The sequence below is a fragment of the Pan paniscus genome, chromosome 1, assembly GCF_029289425.2.
Source record: "Pan paniscus chromosome 1, NHGRI_mPanPan1-v2.0_pri, whole genome shotgun sequence".
Lineage (NCBI taxonomy): Eukaryota > Metazoa > Chordata > Mammalia > Primates > Hominidae > Pan > Pan paniscus.
Window position 1 is genome coordinate 111,135,568 of NC_073249.2, and position 24,889 is coordinate 111,160,456.

Here is a 24,889-nt window from a genome sequence, read left to right on the forward strand (position 1 = left end):
AACCTCTATCTTATCTAAGATTTTCCAGAAAGTAGGAAAAACAAGAAAAAATTACCAACCAGTTTTATGAAGCCAGAATAATTTTGAAACCAAAGCCTGGCATGGATATTACACAATATTAAAACTACAAGCTAACTTCACTCATAAACATGGATACAGAAATATTAAACAAAATGTTCATAATTTAAACACAATTATATGCACCACAGGATACTATAACATAACCAAACTGGGTTTATTCCAGCAATACAAGGTTGGCTTAACATTTGGAAAACAATCTGTATAACTCATGATATTAATAAAGGAGAAAAACCACGTGATCATAGTATTTGTGGGAAAAATACTTGATGAATTTAACATCCAATCTAATCATGACAAAAATATTCAGCTAGGAAAAGAAGTGAACTTCTTTAATAAGGTATATCAACAACAACAGAAAACTATGCTATACATTGTTTTATGACAAAATGTTAAAAGATTTTCTTCTGAGAACAAGGATGGGAGAAGAATGTTGACTTATATTATTCCTATTCAACTGTCCTAGCCTATGTTATATAGCAAGAAAAACAGTATAGACAGGACTTCTCTGTGATGGGGGGAGGCACTCTGCAAATCCTGCCACAAATGAACAAAATAACACTGAAAATAATATCAGAAGAATTTATTAAGAGCTCCTGAAATTGACCAAAGGCAACCAACAAACTGAAAAGTGCTTATTCAAGGAAAACTGCTGCACTTTGGATAGAAACAGTGAGAGTATGTGGTTTACTTACTTGAAGCTACTTCTATGCCCTCTCCAGCTCAGTTGGCAAGGTGTTTCACAAGATCAGGGCTGGCCATGAAACCAGCAGCTTTTATGTTGAAGGGAGCTACCCTTTTTTGGAGGTATTTCCTGTAAAAGTAGAAAATGCAGAGGGAAATGAACAGAGAAAGCTCACAGCCCTGCCAGCCTTAGGTCACAGATTAGATCCTATTGGGATGAATGCCAGGTCAGAGGACTAGTGAGGAACTTGACTAGTAAGGAAACGACCCAATCTGAATAAATGTCTTTTGTCGTTTACTCTCTTTCTTTAAAAGAAAAAAATTGCACAATGCCTTAATTATAACACCATATTGTTGAGTTTATAACATACAGATGTAATATGCATTTGTAAAAAATGGCAGAAGAGGTGGAAAATGTAGGTATATTTAAGTAAAATAGCTATATTCTGGTGCAATTAAGTTATTTCTTTACCTGAAATTGAGTGTGATAAGGTACATATTATAATTCCAAGAGCAACCTTTCAGGTAATAACTCAAAAATATAATTAGAAAATTAACAGAAGAATTAAAATGGTACACTAAAAATTTTTGTTTGACATGAACACGGTGAAGGAGGAGCAGAGGGATTTAAAAGTTACAAGACATATTAGAAACAAATAAAAATGGCAGATAGAAATCCAGCATTTCAATAATTACATTAAATGAGTTATAGACTACCTCAATCAAGTTAAACTCAATTTTAAGAAACAAGGTTCAACTTATGCTGTTTACCAGAGACAAACTTTAAATTCAAGACACAGCTTGAAAGTAAAAATACAGAAATAGATATATCATGCAAACAGTAACCATGAGAGAGCTAAAGTGGCTATCTAATATCAGACAAAATAGACAAAAAGATAAGAAATATTTCTAGAGACAAAGAAGAATATACCATACTGGTAAAAGGATCAATAAATTAGAAAACAATTATAAATATATAAACAACAAACAATAAAGAGTAAAATATACAAAGAAAAAAATGACAGACAGAATTGAAAGGAAAAATAAACAACTCAAAAATTAAAATTGAAAATATCAGTATCTCACTTTCTATAATTGATAAAACAGCTAGAATAAAAATTAGCGAAGTTATAGAAGATTTATGCAACACTATAACAAATATAACCTAATTGGCATTGACAGAACATACCACCCAACTACAAAAGAATTCACATCCTTTTTAAGAACACATAAAATATTCTTCAGGATAAACCATATGCTATGAAATAAAATAAATCCCAATAAACACAAAGGATTGAAATTATTTCAGGTATGCCAGGTGCCGTGGCTCATGCCTGTAATCCCAGGACTTTGGAAGGCTTAGGCCGGCAGATCATGAGGTCAGGAGATTGAGACCATCCTGGCTAACACAGTGAAATCCCGTCTCTACTAAAAATACAAAAAAATTAGCCGGACATGGTGGCAGGCCCCTGTAGTACCAGCTACTCAGGAAGCTGAGGCAAGAGAATGGTGTGAACCCTGGAGGCGGAGCTTGCACTGAGCCAAGATCGCGCCACTGCACTCCAGCCTGGGTGACAGAGCAAGACTCTGTCTCAAAAACAAAAAAAAAGAAATTATTTCAAGTATGTCCCCAAACCAAACCACAATGCAATTGAATTAAAAACCAATAACAGAAATAAAATTAAAGATAGCCCTGATCATTAAAAACTCAGGAAACAACAGGTGCTGGAGAGGATGTGGAGAAATAGGAACACTTTTACACTGTTGGTGGGACTGTAAACTAGTTCAATCATGGTGGAAGACAGTGTGGCTATTCCTCAAGGATCTAGAACTAGAAATACCATTTGACCCAGCCATCCCATTACTGGGTATATACCCAAAGGATTATAAATCATGCTGCCATAAAGACACATGCACACGTATGTTTATTGAGGCACTATTCATAATAGCAAAGACTTGGAACCAACCCAAATGTCCATCAATGATAGACTGGATTAAGAAAATGTGGCACATATACACCATGGAATACTAAGCAGCCATAAAAAATGATGAGTTCATGTCCATTGTAGGGACATGGATGAAGCTGGACACCATCATTCTCAGCAAACTATTGCAAAGACAAAAAACCAAACACCGCATGTTCTCACTCACAGGTGGGAATTGAAAAATGAGAACACTTGGACACAGGAAGGGGAACATCACATACTGGGGCCTGTAGTGGGGTGGGGGTAGGGGGGAGGGATAGCATTAGGAAATATACCTAATGTAAATGATGAGTTAATGGGTGCGGCACACCAACATGGCACATGTATACCTATGTAACAAACCTGCACGTTGTGCACATGTACCCTAGAACTCAAAGTATAATATAATATATATATATAAATAAAGATAGCCCTAAATATTTGGAAATTAAACAATACATTTCTAAATAACCCAAGGATCAAAGAAAAAATCTTATCAGAAATTAGAAAATATTTTGCATTGAATGAAAGCAAAATCACAACATATTAAAATGTATGGGATACAGCTAAAGTTGTGCTTAGAGGAAAATCTGTTGCTTTAAACACAATATTAAGAAGCAAAAAGTTTTCAAATAAATGTGTTCACCATTTGAAACAAAATAAGAACAAGTTAAATGTAAAGTAAGTAGAAAAAAGGAAATAATAAAGATCAGAGTGGAAATCAATGAAATAGAAAAGAGAAAAACAATATAGAAAATAAATGAAACCAAAAGTTATGCCTAGAGAAAGGTTAAAAAGAATTGATAAAACTTTAGGCTGACCAAGATAAAATAAGAGAAGAAAAAAATTACCAAATTTGGGAATCAAAGAAGGGATATTACTACCATACCTACAAAAATTAAAAGAATCATAAAAGAATAGGAACAAGTTTGTGCCAACAAATCAGACAACTTAGATGAAATGGACAAATTCCAAGAAATCTACAAATTACAAAAATGACCTAAAATAATAGAAAATCTGCGTAGATCTATTATAAGGAAATAAAGTGAATTAGTAATTTAAAATCTTACCAGAATCTAAAACCTAGGCTTAGATGGCTTCACTGGTGAATTATTTCAAATATTTAAAGAAAAAGTCCAACTCTACACAAACTTTCTTCAAAAATAAAAGAGAAGGAAACACTTCCAAATTCATTTGATGAAGCAGGTATTACTCAAAGGCAGTGATTACCTTACAATTTTTTAATGTACAGAATAAAATTCTTCATGAACATAGACACAAATATTATTTACAAAATATTGAACTGAATACAAGAACATAAAAAATAATTCTACAACATGATCAAATGGGATTTATTCCAGGAATGCATGGTTGTATATAATTTGAAAATTAATTAATGTAATTCACTAAATTATAGAATAAAAACAAAAACCACACGATAATCTCAGTAGACACAAAAGAAAACCTGTTTGACAAAATTTACTCCTCATTTATGATAGAAGCTCTCAACAAAAATAGTTAGAGAAAAGATCTGCCTCAACCAGAATAAAAAGGCATCTACGAAAAAATTCCAGCTGGTGTCATACTTAATGGTAAATGCCTGAATACATTCTGTCTAAGATCAGGAACAAGACAAAGATGTTCATTGTCACTGTTTATCTTCAACATTATATTGGAGTTTTTAGCTGATGAAATAAAACAGAAAAAGAAATAATAGCTATCCATATTGAATATATTGAATAGGAAGAAATGAAACTATCTTCTTATCTAGATTACATGATGATCTGTAGTATCAAATCTGGTGGCATCTGCAAAAAAGCTGATAGAAGAGTTTAACAAGTTTGCAGGATACAAGATCATTGTACAAAAAATTAATTATATTTCTATGTATTATGAGTCAATAATTAGAAAATGAAACTAAGAAAACACTTTCTTTAATAATAATTTCAAAAAATAAAATACTTGGAAATAATTTTAACAGAAGAAGCACAAGGTACACAAAAAATTATAGATCATTGCTGAGAGCAATTGAAGATTGAAATAAATAAAGATTCCATATTCATGGTTTAGAAGACTCAATTTGTGAAGATAATAACTCTCCTAATATTGAATCTGTAGTTTCAATGCAATTCTAATATAAACACTAGCAGATTTTATTGTAGAAAATGACAAGCTGTTCCTAACATTTATATGGAAATACTAAGGACCCAGAATAGCAAAGACAAGTTTGAAAGAGAAGACTAAAGTTTGACAAGTCACACTACCTGTTTGCAATACTTATAAATCTCTATTAATCGAGGCAGTTAGCATAGCTGAAATAATAAACATATGAATCAATGGGGCAGAATAGAGATTCTAGAAATAGACCCATATGTCTATGGTCAAATGATTACTTAGAAAGGTACCAAAGGAATTTAATGAAAAATAAATAATCTTTTTCACTATTAGTGTGGAATAATTATACATCTATATCCAAAAAAAGAATAAAAAGGATATTGAACCATACCTCAACCAAAATTATCTCAAAATGGATCATAGATCTAAATATAAAACCCAAACCTATGAAAGTTCTAGAAGCACACAGAAGAGAAAATCATTGTGACGTTGCATCAGGCAAAATCTTAGACACAAAAATCATGAATCAGAAGATAAAAAAGGCTTCCTCAAGTAAAAATAAATCTGAAAGACACTGGGAAGAAAAAATAATTCACAGCATGGAAAATAATTGCAAAACATACATCTGATAAAATTATGTAAGGGGCTCTTAAAATTCAATAATAAAATAATTCATTAAAAATAAGCAAATGATTTGAATAGATGCTTCACTAAAATTAGATAAAGTTAGCAAATAAACAAATGAAAAGGTGATCAACATTATTTATTAGGCAATTTCATATTAAAACCACAATTATATCCCAGTACCTCCTATTGAATGCTGACGTGGATATAGGGCATCTGAAAGTTTCATACACTACTAGTGGAAATGCAAAATATTTCAGCCACTTACGAAAACACTTCGGCAGTTTCTAATAAAGTTAAATATAAACTACTATACAACTCATCAATCTCTCAGCTATTTATTTACTCAAGAGAAATAAAGATACACATTTATACAAAAACCTGTATGTGAATATCTAAACATCTAGATAGCACTATTGACATTTACCAGAAACTGGGGGAAAATAACCAAATGTCCATCAGCTGGTGAATGGATAAACAAAACTGTGATGGTTCTATCCACACAATGTAATACTCTTTACATTGAGTGTTTACAATGTAAGATTCTTTTTATATGTTCATATAATTTATTACTTTTTATTGCTTTTTACTTTATTGCCCAGCATTGGACCAACTGGCAAAAGAGAAACATAAATACAATGTAAACATAAAAATGCATAAATAATAAATACTAGATGTGTGCTCATTAACACATCTCTGTTACATACAGCTGTAGTTTATCACAAAGTGGCTTTTGTTTTTCATTTTTCTCATATTCTAGCTTGGAATTCCTATAGTGAGGTTTGTGGCTGATACCTATGAATGCCCAGAACCCCTGTAAAGTTGCTTTGTTGTTCTTGCAAAGCATAAGTTCTGGCACCAGATCCTCTGGATTTCCACCAATATTTCACTGAGCAAATATACTAACTAACACTGGTAGCACTGACAATGACTTGATGTTGTACATTCTTTTCTGATCAAGAGAAAAGAATACATGTATTCCACTCTTGTGTTGGATTCTATAATACACATCTTAAAATAGAGAAGTTGCATACTGATCCCTGCACCACATGTAGCCTATTTCATATATACTTATAGCTCATTTTCCTGGCCATCACATAAGAACCTGGGGCCTAGCCAAACAATCATCAGAGTGACTTAATTATTCTGTGCAAATTGAATACACACTCTAGTGAATGAAGCTTAATTTTTAGATAAACCTCATTTTCTTCAGCCCTTTTATGCCTCACAATAAATACTAAGGCAAGAGCCATTTTCCTCCTCATTAGAATAGACTCTTGAATGACCTGCCCCAATCAGTCCTTGAAACATACCTAAAAGTATATATATTTTTTGAGACAAGATCTTGTTTTCTGTCACCCAGGCTGGAGTGCAGTGGCATGATCACAATTCACTGAAGCCTCAATTTACCTGACTCGAGCCATCCTCCCACCTCAGCCTCCCAAAGTGCTAGGATTACAGGTATGAATCACTGTATCAGGGCAGAAATATTTTAATCCTACAAAAAACATAGCTTTGGCTCAAATTGAAATCACAGTTATATTAATAAAAGTGTATATTTACTACCTGCCAAGCACCAAAGTTGCAAAGATGCCTCAAATGTTTTCTTCTAAGTCTTTATCTTCCAATAATAAAATCATATAAATACATATATAAAATAAAATAACAAGTGATTAAATTGAGGTATTATAGAGTATAGCAAAAACACAAAGGAATCATTGGTCATATATATATTTTTTGCTGGGAAAAGAGATTAGAAAAAGCTTAATAGAGTGATTGGAAGGGAAAGGACAAGAAGGAGATTTCATACATGAGGAGCAGATGAGCAACTCATGAAGGTGTAATAAAACAGATCGCTTTTAATAGAAACCCTACATAGTATATTATGATTTAGGGGATTTGAGGCAGGTGTAATGAGGAATAAATGCAATGAGAAGAGTAGGAGCAGGATCAGGAAGATCCTTTGAGCAAAATTACTTTAAAACTAGATTGTATAATTATGAGTTTTTTGCACTTCTCCTTTGCCTCTCTACATGTTGTAAACTGAATAAATGCATAAAAAAGCTTATAAGTGAAAATAGCCATATCTATTGAGATACATAGACCCAAAAGAAAATCAGGAAATAGGCTTTGCTCCAAGATTTTATTCCTGCTCTAATGCAAGCTAATTTCACAATCTTCATCCTCAGGATGTAAATAAATAGAGTAGATTTATCTTAATGATGATATTTGTAACCTCATTTTGGCTTTTTGACTTGCTCATATGTGAATATTTCTTAGAAATGGACAGCAATTGTTATTTGTTTTCACCAGGCTCATTCACTTGCTAAGGTTTAGGCCTATTCAATTATTCTTTTCTCTCTAGACTTTCTACATTAGAAGCACACTTGCATAGGGTTGGTAATTTTCCATGTATGAAACATTTAAAGCAGGCATTTTCTCTCATCTCTCTTTTGTTAAGATGAATGGTAAGTTTAAGTGTATTCAGTTTTTGCTTCTTAAAAATAATATAAAATAGGCTGGGCATGGTGGCTCACTCCTGTAATCTGAGCATTTTGGGAGGCTGAGTCAGGCAGATTGCTTGAGCCCAGGACTACCAGACCAGCCTGGGAAACATAGCCAAACTCCCATCTCTACAAAAAAACCTACAAAAAATTAGCCAGGCATGGTGGCATGCACCTGTAGTCCCAGCTACTTGGGAGCCTGAGGTAGGGGAATACCTTGAGCCTGGGAGGTAGAGGTTACAGTGAGCCAAGATGGTGCCACTGTGCCCCAGCCTGAGTGAAAGAGTGAGACCCTGTCTCCAAAAATTAAAAATAAAAAATAAATAATAAATGGAAAAATAATAATATAAACTAATGCCATGCACATAGCAATGATGGTAGTGTGTCATGAACTAAAGCTGACAACAAATCCAATTTTACTCTGAGATTTTCAAACATGTAGTGTTATTTTGTTCCACTGATCAGAACACTTCAATGGCTTCTGATCTCATTCAGAATAAAAACTAAAGCCTCTACAAGCTCCTACAGGATATAGACCCTAACTAATTCTCTGATTTTGTACATCACTATTTATTCACTCCCTTCACCACACTCTGCCATCTTTGCTATTCCTCAGGCACACCAAGCATGCTCCCGCCTTGCCATTTTTAGTCTTGCTGCATACTCTGCTTAAAATTCTGTTTTTCAAAAAGCCCTATATAAAATGACACACCTATCTACAAACATAAAACAACACACCTATCTACAAACGTAAAAAAACACACCTATCTATAAACATAAAACAACACACCTATCTACAAACATAAAATTTTTGCAATGACATTCCATCTTCTTGACCTTGTCAACCCTCACTCTGGTAACTAAAATTCTGCCTACAATTCCTTTACCTGCTATTCAGAAATTTATGCCATTGAGGTTAATTTACCATCTTCCTTAACAAAAATAATGACAGGGGTAAGTTTTTGCCCCTGCCCAAACTTTAGATATTCACTGAACATTGGAAGACAGGGCTTCAAGAAGGAAATGTGTTTGGATGGAGAATGTGGATAAGTGGGAGGAAGTTGAGGGCAATGACATGATTAAATGTCAATATGAAATGTGCAAGGTGTTCAGGAGCCATTTGGCTAGAGCAATGGATTTATGTATGATTACAGTGATGAATAAGGCCACAATATCAAGTTGAGGCTCTGCATGAGGCAAAAGTTTTTCAATGGTTCAAATAGGCAGAACTAGAAGATACAGGGACCAGCCCTCTGTGTGTCTGTTTATGTCTGTGTTCAGTTGTGTATATGGATCTTTAATGTGGACTAAAGGTAGTCCACAATATGGACTATCTTGCCTATTAATTCATCCTTCTACTCTCTTTTTTCTTAAAGAACAAAAAAAGTGATGAAGCTTTTAGCTTTACATTCCTGAAAATTTTGATAGGCTTATTTTGTTTTATTTCAGCATTCCCATTACTTGAGAAATAAACAGTCATTTACTTCATCTGTGGGGTTGCTAACTTTCCTCCACATAGAGTATAAACATTTATGTAGCTGCTGTGTGATTGACTGAGAACTCCTTATCCTGTGTGAAACATAATGCAGCACTCCTACTCAGAGTATTTTGTTTGCTCCGTCTGTATTCTGGAATAAGAACTAGAGTTCATGTATTTGTTTATTTTTAAAATACATTTTTTTTATAAAATCCCCAATTTTTTTATGAGTTGGAGCCATTAATAAGAGTAAAATCAACAGAGCCTAGCTATATAAATTCTGTCTAATAGGGCCCTTTCCATCCAGAGGAGAAGGTGAAAAAACAAGAATTTGGCTTATTTTGTGGCTTGCAAGTTAGGAAACGAAGGCTTTGTTGACATAGGAAAGGAAGGGAAGCCCCAAGCCCGGGCCTCCCTAAGGGAAATATCTTGTTGCTTCCTGGGGTCTGGCTTCCTGCAGCCGCCAAGTTGTTAACACAAGTGCTGCTGTTCATATCTGTTGGCTCATACGAGTGTGGGAGATGGGGGAGTAGGGGGTGGAAGGAGATGGTTGGAAGGTGATCAGAAGTGGAGGTTGAAGCCTGAGTTCATCTCTAAGTGTTAATGCAGCTAAGTACTCTCCAGAGTCTCTCATAGCTCATTATGCTTCTAGTTAAGAAACTCTTGTCAGAGAAGTAGTAGCTGTGGCCCATGGACTGCTCCCTTCTCTGTGACAAGTGGAATTAAGAGGCTGTCCCAGCAACCAGATGGGAGCAGAGAGGCTTGCATGTAGCCACAGACATGGAAGGAATCAGTTCCCAGGTGGCCTTACGTGGTTACTATCATTTCAACTAAGCTACATTATCCAAGGCAGAGAAAGCTAACTTTCTCTCTATCTGTCAATCTCTCTCTCTCCCTAAACATATGTATATATGTATATACGCACACATGCATATATTACATTATATATTGTATATATTTAGTAGTTATTTTTGTACCAATAACCCACCTAGTAGAAAATAAGCTTGGCTGTGAGATTTGTCCCTTTTGTGCTATCTTAGAAAATGAGGAGGGAATGGGAAGGAAATGAATGGAAAGAAGGAATATACACACCCAGGAATCTGCCTGGTAGTGGCAATAGGGAAAAAGGAAACTCAAATTAAATGAATTTGGATTGGGAGAGCAAAAATCCTGGGACTGTGGAACAAATAGTGCTTTTCCGACGTATAAACTATCACACACAAACGAAAACAAAACAAAACACTAAGTACTCAGATAGTGCGAGGCCACAGTTCCTGGCATGATGCCTGACACCTGGCAGTCTCTGAACAAGTGTTAATCTTTCCTTGTCCCTTCTCTTGTACACTAGTATGCATGAGTATGTCTCCAAAAATAAATACGTGTAATGCATAAAATTCAAATTTATACAACAGATATATTAGATGCTTATTATTTATGTTATAAAAGTATTTTTGCTTTCTTTAGCAAATTGATTAATACATTTGAACTATCATTCAACTTACAAGGGTCTGATTTGCACATATTTCAGGAACACACCAGCTACACGAAGTGAGGCAGATCTATAGATGTTTTCCAAATGCGAGTAAATCTAATTTTGGTTAGTTGAATCCGATATTAAATTTCCTTGGAGAATAGGTTATTTGAAAGGGCCCCAAGGTGAATTCTTTTGGTAAAGCATAAACTCTTTTTGAATGGTGAAAAATTTGTGAAAAACTTGATGACAAGTCTCCCTGGCCAGAAAGAAGTGCTTGTCAGTTTTCCCAAGAGTGGAGTCTAGGCAAAGTTCAGGAAGCAGCTAGGAAAGGTAAAGGAAAGAACAGGTTACAGGAGGGAGTGGGCAGATCATCAAGCAAATCTGTATGGATTTCTAACCTGAGCTACAAGATGGATATACAATTTCCAGACACAGAATCATGCACACATGTATTGTTTATTCTTCAGCCTTTGACATTGGGTTTTCCTGATGCGTGTACTACCTGCATTTTAGAAACTGAAAATGCAGTGTTGACTAAATCTGGAGATAACACTACATGTGAAGGCAAGATAAATGAAACATTAAACTTTGAAAAAAGATGAGGGCACCCACAGGAGTGTGTAGATTAAGAAAAAAGAGAAGAAGGGAAGCCAAACTGGGAATCACCAACAGTTAAAGCATGCTAAAGGAAAAGCAGACTGAGGAGAGGAGAGTGTGGTAATGCAGGATGCAAGTAAAGAGAGACTTTTAAGGAGAGAGTAGTCAACTAGGTTAATTGTGGCAGGTAAGTAAAGTTATGTAAAGTCTAAGGGGTGTCCTTTAAGCTTAGCAATAATGAGATCCTTGGAGACTATTAAAAGACTAGTTTAGTGTGGCAGGAAGATGGACATAGGAATAGTTGACCCATGTCTCTCAAACATCAACTGTTTCAGAGAAGCAATGATAACCAACCGGTGGCACATAAAGACTAGATTCTGGGCCTGGGCACAGTGGCTCACATTATCTCAGTAATTTGGGAGGCCAATGCGGAAAGATCACTTGAGACCAGGATTTCAAGACCAGCCAGGATAACATAGCGAGACCTCATCACTACAAAAATTTAAAAAATTCACTGCATGTGGTGGCACACGCCTATAGTCCTAGCTACTCAGAAGGCTGAGGTGGGAGGAGTGCTTGAGTCCAGGAGTTCAAGGTTACAGTGAGATATGATAGTGCGGCTACTTTCCAGCCTGGGTGTCAGAGCAAGACCCTGTATCTAAAAAAATAAAATAAAATAAAATGGATTTCCTTGGATAACCTGAAGACAAGATAATACAGTTCTGTCTAAGAGAAGAGCAATATGCTCAGATATATCAGACAAGAGTGGGCAAAGATGTTTTCTTGTGGTAAATACAGAGATAACTATGTATTCTTGACTTAATGAAGCATATCAACTTGCCTGCAAAGAAGTGTCCTTGCAAGTAAATTTTAGACTTTTCTCAGAAAACGTTCTGAATCTCTTAGTGTTATTCCAAATCCTGGTGATATTATGATAACCTGAGACTATTTGTAGACAACACTGAGTTCTAGTCTCCTCCACAGTTTCTATGTCCTTTACGCTTAGGAATTTCTAAACCTTTATTAATTGTATGTATGCATATGTGGTTTATTCATTTGCCATCCATTTATCCAACAAACACTTATTGAAAGAAATCACTAATCTTTAGCACTAGCGGAGATAACCAGGTTGAGTAAGACATGTAACTAAACAACCTGCTAGATAAAATGAAGTATCAGACAACCTAGGATAGATTTAAATACAAGTTATAAGACCAATACAAGCAAATTGTTAGAAGAATATAAACAAAACAAAGATTATATCTGATGCAGGGCGTGGGGGCTGATTCCAAAGGTTTCAAGTAAGAAAGTGTGTTAAGATGCCCTTGAAGTTTCCTGGTCTCTCACTATTCTCACACATCCTGTTTCTCAAATCTTTAAATTATTTACAGCTCTTCTTTGAAATCACTTTCCATGCTTTTCAAATCCCATAGAGTCCAATACCTGACCTGCTGTAAATGCAAAAATGAATGTCTAAGTGTTCCCAAGTGAATGTGACATCTTATAGTGTTTGGTGGGCAATGGTGTGTGGAAATACAGTTAGATTCTCTGTCCTATGACAATGAATGCAATGGACTGTGTTTAAGGTCAGAATACATGATGCTTCTGTATCATGATGGATGGGCAGCAACAGTTTGCTCCTGGCCTCCCAGTCATGCTGGGAGAATTTCCAGACAGCACCTCCAAGAGTGAGCATATCCTGTTTCAGCCTGCAAAGGTATCACCATTAATACAAAAAGAGCTGACAACCAAAAGGTGATGCAGAACTGCCCAGCGTGGCTTGGGAAGCCAGGAAAGTTGATTAACTGTTATTTCCTGATCTATAAATCATCAATTTCAAACCTCTTGGTGTACTTTCCATAAAATATTGGCTGTGGGCCTTTGTTATAAAAGAGCATCTCATTTTTTACAATGACCTTATAAATAATAATTAATATGGTACAATGAAAGAGTATCCTGTTATAAACCATGCAGAAATAGGGTTGCATATTTAACTGCTTTGATAGTTAAGAAACATGCTACACATATGTATGCCTGTATGTCCTAAGAAGCACTTTATTAAGGTTTCCCGTCTTAGAATATTCATTTCCATTAGTTTGCCAATAAAGTTATTATGCGTTCATAGGAGAAGGAAGATCTTCTCTTTCTCAATTGCCTCTCCTTAAGGACTAAAAATAAGTATTCCTACAAAAATAAAAGAGATTATGTATGTAAAATACTTTCAAGTTATACTTTTATATGTATCATATCATTTAATTTACATAATCAGTGAGGTAGGTATCATTACCTCTACTTAAAAGGAAAGTAAGATTCAAAGAAAGTAAGTAACTTTTTAAAGGTCTCACTGCTGATAAATGACAGAAAGAGACTATCTTACAGGAGTTATGATTTTTAGTGGCTTTCTGTAATATCATCATTGTTTATTGAGGATGATTATTTTACTAAAGGTAAGATTCATGAACCAGTAACACTGCCATCTTATAGGAGCTTGTTAGAAATTCAGAATCTCAAAAGCTCCTCCACACTAACTAAATCAGAAACTGTATTATTATAAGGTTAACATGTGATCTACATGTACATTAAAATTTAAGAAGGAATGAAATTTATTATTTCATTCAATTACTCAGCATATGTTTATTAGGCTCCTACTAATTAATATTTACTGAATAAGTCCGATTTGATAAGTTTGATAATAGTTGCAAATTTAGCATAGTAGATGTTACTTACACTTTTGGTACATTTATATAGATACCTGCTTGCTGAATGATTTTTATTGACTTCATAGGTCATATTAGTCAAACAAGTAGTTGATTGAAAAACTAGTTGCTCTATTTTTCCAGTGAATTGTCACTAGCACAATTGGTTAAAAGGTGAAAATGCCATTCTATTACTACTTTTCTTTAATGATTTATAGGTCTATTTCACCCACTACACAGAAGGCCATTGGACAGAGGCCATAGTTTGTAGCCTTCAGAACTCAACGCTAGATTCACCATTGAGCAGATGCTCAAAAAGGGTAAAATCAATTATTTACGAATGAGTAATTTTGGAGGGTTACAGCATTATCCCAGCTATTGTTTGCATAATTTCCTTCCATTTAACTTATTTTAGGAATTAGCTTGCTTTCTTGAAAAAAAATCACTGAGTTGATTTTCTCTTGATTTCTGTATTTAGGACACAACTAAAAAGTCTGCTGATTGCTGCTGTCACTGATTATGGCTGCCGATTATTTAAGTAACAATTCACTTTTCTGGGACTTTGAAAAGGGAGATTAAAAGAGGTAATTAATAAAGTGTATTAAAAACTGGCAGATATCATGTAGGAGACATTAAATTAGAAATGAAGGTAGGTTCCAGAAACCTGGGGAAAAAAATAGAATCAGAATTGGAATACTGCCTCAAGGGATTAACTGATTTAGGTCTTGAGCTTATTGTTCTTTATTAATAGCGGTGTTTCTCTGGAGGACACTAGATGCTTTTCCTTTCTCTCTTTTTTCACTACTTATTTAACTATTTTATCTTACAATCCAGTCATCTCTTTCTATTCAGAACTCATGGACCAAATGCAGTTTTTTTGTTTTTGTTTTTGTTTTTGTTTTGTTTGTGTTTGTTTGTTTTGTTTTGTTTTTGAGACAGAGTTTTGCTCTTGGTGCCCAGGCTGGAGTGCAATGGCGTGATCTCGGCTCACTGCAACCTCCACCTCCCGGGTTCTAACGATTCTCCTGCCTCAGCCTCCTGAGTAGCCGGGATTACAGGCATGTGCCACCACGCCTGGCTAATTTTATATTTTTAGTAGAAGCGGGGTTTCTCCATGTTGGTCAGGCTGGTCTCGAACTCCCAACCTCAGGTGATCGGCCTGCCTCAGCCTCCCAAAGTGCTGGGATTACAGGTGTGAGCCACTGTTCCCAGTGACCAAATGCAGTTTTAAGACTGTATTCTTCTCGTGGTTTAGTTTGCATTAATGCCAAAATATACATGTATTTATTTAATTATTACTTAAAGCACAATATACCTTTGCTTCATCCTTATAGATTACAACTAGATAACAACAGCAAAGATTAACATTTTAGACAATCTAGTCATTCCAGAGGTCTGGAGGGTCACATGAATTGTCATATGTCAACAACTGAACCTCAGTCTCTCAATGAGGTGGTCTGAGTTTGGAATCAACTATTCAATGAACAATTTTATTGCAATGTATAGACATGGCTGTACTGTTTTGTATGGAGACATTTCATTTAGAATAGTCTGATCCTAGAAGACTAACATCCCTAAACTTAAGGGACCATTTAAGTGGTCTCCACATTAAAAACTATATAAAAACCCATTTTTCTTCATGCCTCTGAAATTATGAAATCAAGGCTGTAAGATTTATTGTCAACAATATACCCGGTTTCTATTGCCATAGGTGTTATGTTGCATAAATAAAGATGCTGTATATCTCTAAATAGCTTCCTGTTGGTGGCATAATAAAATGTTTTGTGGTCAACAGGAATTGCTGAATGTAATACAGACTTGGAATTCCATGAGAAAGACCAGGAAAAGACATGAAATGCACAGTTTTATGAGGCCTAAAATCTGATTTTTGTCTCTGTCACTGACTTCCTGTTTGACTTACAGAAAAATTACAAAATTATAAGGTGGAAAAGTCATCTAAATTATTGAGTAGATATACATGCATTTTGTATCCTGCTAACTTCCAAAAGAATTTAATAGAATCATAGATTAAATGCCAGAAATATAGGACATAAAAATAAAACACATACTAAAATAACTTATTGAAAGATCTTGAATGCACTGGTATTGTAAATGGTTTTGATATTGGGGCATTACTTTTGGCTTTTTTTTTTAAGAGGGTGGAATAAAAACAAAGCTAGAAATGCACCCATTCAATAGTCTTAAGGTTTCAACCCAGGTTTTCCAACAAAGTGGGGTACTTATTTATTTCAGAGGAGTCAATCTTTTTGTTTAATTGAGAGAAAACATTGTATGTTTTATCACATGTAAAATTATGTTTTGATGTTTTTCCATACATTGTGGAATGGTTAAATCTAATTCACAGATTCCTTACCTCACAACATTATCATTTTTGGGGGTGAGAGTGCTTAACATCCACTCTCTTTACATTTTTCAAGAATACAATATATTGTCATTAACTATAGTAACCTTGCTGTACAATAGATCTCTTGAAATTTATTCCTGTTATGTAACTAAAAGTATGTGTCATTCGGTCAACATCTCCCTCTTCGTCACTCCCCTGTAACTGCCCAAGCCTCTGGTAGTCACCATTCTGTACTTCTATGAGATTAACTTTTTCAGATTCCACATACGAGTGAGATCATGCAGTATTTATCTTACTGTGCCTGGTTAATTTAACTTAACATAATGTCCTCCAGGTATATCATGTTGTCATGAAAGGCAGGATTTCATTCCTTTTTGGGGATGAATGTATCCCATTGTGTGTATATACCACATTTTTTAAATCAATTCATTGGTTGATAGACACTTGGGTTGGCTATTATGAATATTGCTGCAATAAACCAAGGAGTGCAGATATCTGCCAACATACTAATTTGATTTCCCTTAGATATACACCCAGGAGTGGGATTGTCGGATCATATGGTAGTTCTATTTTTAATTTTTAAAGGAATCTCCATATTTTTTTCCATAATGTCTGTCTTAATTTACATTCCCACCAACAAGGTGTAAGGGCTTTCTTTTCTCTACATCCTCACCAACACTTTTATTGATTGTCTTTTTGATAGTAGCCATTCTAACTCGAGTAAGGTGATATCTCATTGTGATTTTGAATTGCATTTCCCTGAAGATTAATGACATAGAGCATTTTTTAAATTTTTATTATTATTATTAAACTTTAAGTTCTAGAGTACATGTGCACAATGTGCAGACTTGATACATAGGTGTATATGTGCCTTGTTGGTTTGCTGCACCCATCAACTCATCATTTACATTAGGTATTTCTCCTAATGCTATCCCACCCCTGCCCCCTACCCCGGGACAGGCCCTGGTGTGTGATGTTCCCTGCCCTGCGTCCAAGTGATCTCATTGTTCAGTTCCCACCTATGAGTGAGAACATGTGGTGTTTGGTTTTCTATCCCTGTGATAGTTTGCTGAGAATGATGGTTTCCAGCTTCATCCATGTCCCTGCAAAGGACATGAACTCATCCTTTTTTATGGCTGCATAGTATTCCATGGTATAGATGTGCCACATTTTCTTAATCCAGTCTATCATTGATGGACATTGGGGTTGGTTCCAAGTCTTTGCTATTGTGAATAGTGCTGCAATAAACATATGTGTGCATGTCTCTTTATAGTAGAATGATTTATAATCCTTTGGGTGTATACCCAGTAATGGGATTGCTGGGTCAAATGGTAATTCTAGTTCTAGATCCTTGAGGAATTGCCACACTGTCTTCCACAATGGTTGAACTAATTTACACTCCCACCAACAGTGTAAAAGCATTCCCATTTCTCCACATCCTCTCCAGCATCTGTTGTTTCCTGACTTTTTAATGATTGCCATTCTAACTGCTATGAGATGGTATCTCATTGTGGTTTTGATTTGAATTTGTCTGATGACCAGTGGTGATGAGCATTTTTTCATGTGTCTGTTGGCTGCAGAGAAGTCTTCTTTTGAGACGTATCTCTTCATATGCTTTGCCCACTTTTTGATGGGGTTTTTCTCTTGTAAATTTGTTTGAGTTTCTTGTAGATTCTGGATATTAGCCCTTTGTCAGATGGGTAGATTGCAAAAATTTTCTCCCATTCTGTAGGTTGTCTGTTCACTCTGATGGTAGTTTCTTTTGCCATGTAGAAGCTCTTTAGTTTAATTAGATCACCTTTGTCAATTTTGGCTTTTGTTGCCATTGCTTTTGGTGTTTTAGACACAAAGTCCTTGTCCATGCCTGTGTCCTGAATGGCACTGCCTAGGTTTTATTCTAGGGTTTTTATGGTGTTAGATCTAATATTTAAGTCTTTAATTCATCTCGAATTAATTTTTGTATAAGGTGTAAGAAAGGGATCCAGTTTCAGCTTTCTACATATCGCTAGCCAATTTTCCCAGGACCATTTATTAAATAGGGAATCCTTTCCCCATTTCTTGTTCTTGCCAGGTTTGTCAAAGATCAGATGGTTGTAGATGTGTGGTGTTATTTCTGAGGTCTCTGTTCTGTTCCACTGGTCTATGTATCTGCTTAGGTACAAGTACCATGCTGTTTTGGTTACTGTAGCCTTGTAGTATAGTTTAAAGTCAGGTAGCATGATGCCTCCAGCTTTGTTCTCTTTGCTTAGGATTGTCTTGGCAATGAGGGCTCTTTTTTGGTTCCATATGAACTTTAAAGTAGTTTTTTTCCAATTCCGTGAAGAAAGTCATTGGTAGCTTGATGGGAATGGCGTTGAGTCTATAAATTACTTTGGGCAGTATGGCCATTTTCACAATATTGATTCTTCCTATCCATAAGCGTGGAATATTCTTCCATTTATTTGTGTCCTCTTTTATTTCGTTGAGCAGTGGTTTGTAGTTCTCCTTGAAGAGGTCCTTCATATCCCTTGTGAGTTAGATTCCTAGGTATTTTATTCTCTTTGTAGCAATTGTGAATGGGAGTTCACTCATCATTTGGCTCTCTGTTTGTCTGTTAATGGTGTATACAAATGCTGTGATTTATGCACATTGATTTTGTATCCTGAGATTTGCTGAAGTTGCTTATCAGCTTAAGGAGATTTTGGGCTGAGACGATGGGGTTTTCTAGATATACAATCATGTCATCTGCAAACAGGGACAATTTGACTTCCTCTTTTCCTAATTGAATGTCCTTTATTTCCTTCTCCTGCCTGATTTCCCTGGCCAGAACTTCCAACACTATGTTGAATAGGAGTGGTGAGAGAGCACATTCTTGTCTTGTGCCAGTTTTCAAAGGGAATGCTTCCAGTTTTTTGCCCATTCAGTATGATATTGGCTGTGGGTTTGTCATAAATAGCTCTTATTATTTTGAGATATTTTCCATCAATACCTAGTTTTGGAGAGTTTTTAGCATGAAGCCCTGTTGAATTTTGTCAAAGGCCTTTTCTGCATCTATTGAGATAATCATGTGGTTTTTGTCATTGGTTCTGTTTATGTGATGGATTACACTTATTGATTTGCATATGTTGAACCAGGCTTGCATCCCAGAGATGAAGCCGACTTGATCATGGTGGACAAGATTTTTGATGTGCTGCTGGATTCGGTTTGCCAGTATTTTATTGAGGATTTTTGCATAGATGTTCATCAGTGATATTCGTCTAAAATTCTGTTTTTTTGTTGTGTCTCTGCCAGGCTTTGGTATCAGGACGATGTTGGCCTCATCAAATGTGTTAGGGAGGATTCCCTCTTTTTCTATTAATTGGAATAGTTTCAGAAGGAATGGTACCAGCTCCTCTTTGTACCTCTGGTAGAAGTCAGCTGTGCATCCATCTGGTCCTGGACTTTTTTTGTTCGTAGGTTATTAATTATTGCTTCAATTTCAGAGCCTGTTATTGTTCTATTCAGAGATTCAACTTCTTTCTGGTTTACTCTTGGGAGGGTGTATGTGTCCAGGAATTTTTCCATTTTTCTAGATTTTCTAGTTTATTTGCAAAGAGGTGTTTATAGTATTATCTGATGGTAGTTTGTATTTCTGTGGGATCGGTGGTGATATCCCCTTCATCATTTTTTATTGCATCTATTTGATTCTTCTCTCTTTTATTTCTTATTAATCTTGCTAGCAGTCTATCAATTTTGTTGATCATTTCAAAAATCCAGCTCCTGGATTCATTGATTTTTTGAAGGGTTTTTTATGTCTCTTTTTCTTTCAGTTCTGCTCTGATCTTAGTTATTTCTTGCCTTCTGCTAGCTTTTGAATTTGTTTGCTCTTGCTTCTCTAGATCTTTTAATTGTGATGTTAGGGTGTCGATTTTAGATCTTTCGTGCTTTTTCTTGTGGACATTTAGTGCTATAAATTTCCCTGCTTTAAATGTGTCCCAGAGATTCTGGTACATTGTGTCTTTGTTCTCACTGGTCTCAAAGAACATCTTTATTTCTGCCTTCATTTTGTTATGTACCCAGTAGTCATTCAGCAGCAAGTTGTTCTGTTTCCATATAGTTGTGCAGTTTTGAGTGAGTTCCTTATTCTTGATTTCTAATTTGATTGCACAGTGGTCTGAGAGAGAGTTTGTTGTGATTTCTGTTCTTTTACATTTGCTGAGGAGTGCTGTACTTCTAAGTATGTTGTCAATTTTAGAATAAGTGTGCTGTGGTGCTGAGAAGAATATATATTCTGTTGATTTGGGGTGGAGAGTTCTGTAGAAGTCTATTAGGTCAGCTTGGTGCAGAGCTGAGTTCAGGTCCTGGATATCCTTGTTAACCTTCTGTCTCATTGATCTGCCTAATATTGACAGTGGGGTGTTAAAATCTCCCATCATTATTGTGTGGGAGTCCAAGTCTCTTTGTGGGTCTCTAAGGACTTGCTTTATGAATCTGGGTGCTCCTGTATTTGGTACCTATATTTTTAAGATAGTTAGCTCTTCTTGTTGAATTGCTTCCTTTACCATTATGTAGTGGCCTTCTTTGTCTCTTTTGATCTTTGTTGGTTTAAAGTCTGTTTTACCAAAGACTAGGATTGCAACCCCTGCTTTTTCTTGCTTTCCATTTGCTTGGTAGATCTTCCTCCATCCCTGTGTTTTGAGCCTGTGTACCTCTCTGCACGTGAGATGGGTCTCCTGAATACAGCACACTGATGGGTCTTGACTCTATCCAGTTTGCCAGTCTGTGTCTTTTAACTGGGGCATGTAGCCCATTTACATTTAAGGTTAATATTCTTATGTGTGAATTTGATGCTGTCATTATGATGTTAGCTGGTTATTTTGCCCATTAATTGATGCAGTTTCTTAATAGCAACGATGGTCTTTACAATTTGCGATGTTTTTGCAGTGACTGGTACTGGTTGTTTCTTTCCATGTTTAGTGTTTCCTTCAGGAACTCTTGTAAGGCAGGCCTGATGGTGACAAAATCTCTCAGCATTTGCTTATCTGTAAAGGATTTTATTTCTCCTTCACTTATGAAGCTTAGTTTGGCTGGATATGAAATTCTGGGTTGAAAATTCTTTTCTTTTAGGATGTTGAATATTGGCCCCCACTCTCTTCTGGCTTGTAGGGTTTCTGCTGAGAGATCTGCTGTTAGTCTGATGGGCTTCCCTTTGTGGGTAACTTAACCTTTCTCTCTGGCCGCCCTTAACACTTTTTCATTCATTTTAACACTGGTGAATCTGACAATTATGTGTCTTGGGGTTGCTCTTCTTGAGGATTATCTCTGTGTTGTTCTCTGTATTTCCTGAATTTGAATGTTGGCTGGCCTTGCTAGGTTGGGGAAGTTCTCCTGGATAATATCCTGAAGAGTGTTTTCCAACTTGGTTCCTTTCTCCCCATCACTTTCAGGTACACCAATCAAATGTATATTTGGTCTTTTTATATAGTCCCAAATTTCTTGGAGGCTTTGTTCATTTCTTTTTACTCTTTTCTCTCTAGCCTTGTCTTCTTACTTTATTTCATTAATTTGATCTTCAATCACCAATACCCTTTCTTCCGCTTGATTGAATCAGCTATTGAAGCTTCTGCATGGGTCACGAAGTTTTTGTGCCATGGTTTTCAGCTCCATCAGGTCATTTAAGGTCTTCTCTACATGTTTATTCTGGTTAGTCATTCGTCTAATCTTTTTTCAAGGTTTTTAGCTTTCTTTCAATGGGTTTGAACATCTTTCTTTAGCTCAGAGAAGTCTGTTAATACCGACCTTCTGAAGCCTACTTCTGTCAACTTCTCAAAGTCATTCTCCGCCCAGCTTTGTTCTGTTGCTGGTGAGGAGCTGCGATCCTTTGGAGGAGAAGAGGCGCTCTGATTTTTAGAATTTTCAGCTTTTCTGCTCTGATTTATCCCCATCTTTGTGGTTTTATCTACCTTTGGTCTTTGATGATGGTGACCCACAGATGGGTTTTTGGTGTGGATGTCCTTTTTGTTGATGTTGATGCTATTCCTTTCTGTTTGTTAGTTTTCCTTCTAACAATCAGATCCTTCAGCTGCATGTCTGTTGGAGTTTTCTGGAGGTCCACTCCACATCCTGTTTGCCTGGGTATCACCAGCAAAGGCTGCTGAACAGCAAATATTGTAGAACAGCAAATATTGCTGCCTGATCCTTCCTCTGGAACCTTCATCCCAGAGGGGCAGCTGCCTACATAAGGTGTCTGTCAGCCCCTACTGGGAGGTGGCTCCCAGTTAGGCTACGTGGGGGTCAGGGACCCACTTCAGGAGGCAGTCTGTTCGTTCTCAGAGCCCAAATGCAGTGCTGGGAGAACCGCTGTCTGCTGTCAGTCAGGGACGTTTAAGTCTGCAGAAGCCCTCTGCTGCCTTTTGTTCAGCTATGTCCTGCACACAGAGGTGGAGTCTAGAAGCAGTAGGCCTTGTTGAGCTGCGGTGGGTTCTGCCCAGTTTGAGCTTCCTGGTGGCTTTGTTTACCTACTCAAGTCTCAGTAATTGCAGACGCCCCTCCCCAAGCCAGGCTGCCGCCTTGCAATTCTATCTCAGACTGCTGTGCTAGCAGTTAGCAAGGCTCTGTGGGTATGGGACCTATCAAGGCAGGCATGGGAGATAATCACCTTGTCTGCTGGTTGCTAAGACCTTGGGGAAAGCACAGTATTTGGGCTGGAGTGTCCCGTTTTTCCAGGTAATCTGTCACAGCTTCCTTTGGCTAGGAAAGGGAAATCCCCCGACCCCTTGTGCTTCCCAGGTGAGGGGATGCCCTGACTTGTGTCAGCTCGTCCCCTGTGGGCTGTACCCACAGTCCAACCCGTCCCAATGAGATGAACCAGGTACCTCAGTTGGAAATGCAGAAGTCACTCGTCTTCTGAGTTGATCCTGCTGGGAGCTGCAGACCGGAGCTGTTCCTATTCAGCCATCTTGGAACGCCCCCAACATAAAGCATTTTTCATTTACCTGTTAGCCATTTGTATGTCTTCTTTGGAGAAGTGTCTATTCATATTTTTTGCTTATTTTTAAGTCAAATTATTTGGACTTTTTGTTATTATTTGTGTTCCTTAGATATTTTGGATATTAACCTCTTTTCAGATATATAATTTGCAAATATCTTCTCTTATTCTGTAGGTTGTCTATTCACTCTGTTGTTTCCTTTGCTGTTCAGAGACAATTTGACATAATATGATTTGTCTATTTTTGCATTTGCTGCCTGTGCTTTTGAGGTCTTTGAAAAATTACTGTCCACATCGATGTTATAAAGCAATTATTTACCCAATGTTTTCTTCCAGGAGTTTTATAGTTTCGAGTTTTATAGTTACATAGTTTTATAGTTTCAAGTCTTAAATTTAAGTCTTTAATCCATTTTGAGTTGATTTTTTAATATGGTGAGAGATAAGGGTCTAATTTCATTCTTCTGAATGTGGATATCCAGTTTTCCCAAAACCATTTATTGAAGAGACTCTCCTTTCTCAATGTATGTTCTTGACATCTTTGTCAAAAATGAGTTGGATATAAATGCATGGATTTCTATTTGGGCTCTCTGGTCAGTTCCATTGGTCTATATGTCTGTTTTTATGCCAGTATCATGCTGTTTGGTTACTATAACTTTGTATACTTTCAAAAAAAATTCTTTTTTGACAAGTCATGATGGATATAGTACACTTTCACATAAGGCAATATGATGCCTCCAGCTTTGTTATTTTTGTTGAAGATTGTTTTGAGTACTAAGGGTCTTTTGTGGTTCCCCTACACATTTTAGGACTTTTTTTCTATTTCTGTGAAGAATGTCATTGTGATTTTGATAGAGATTGCATTAAATCTGTTGATATTTTTGGGTAGTATGGATGTTTTAGCTATATTAATTCTTCCAGTCTCTGAACACAGAATATTACTCCTTTTATTTGTGCCTTTTTCAATTTCTTTCAAAAATGTTTTATAGTTTTAATTTTATTTCTAGGTATTTTATTTTTATTTTTTGAAGATGATGTAAATGGAATTTTCTTAATTTTTTCAGATAATTTTCTGATTTTTGTATGTTGATTCTGAATCCAGGAGCTTTATTGAATTTATTAGTTCTAGCAGGTTTTGGTGGTTTTTAGGGTTTTGTACATATAAGATCATGTCATCTGCAAATAGGGACACTTTAACATTCTCCTTTACAATTTAGATGCCTTTTTTTTCTTTTGTTTGCCTAATTGTTTGGATAAGGGTTTTGGTACTATCTTGAACAGAAGCAAAAGTGGGCCTCATTATCTTGTCCCAGATCTTAGAGAAAAGGCTTTTAATTTTCTCCTGTTTGGTATAAAGTTAACTGTGGG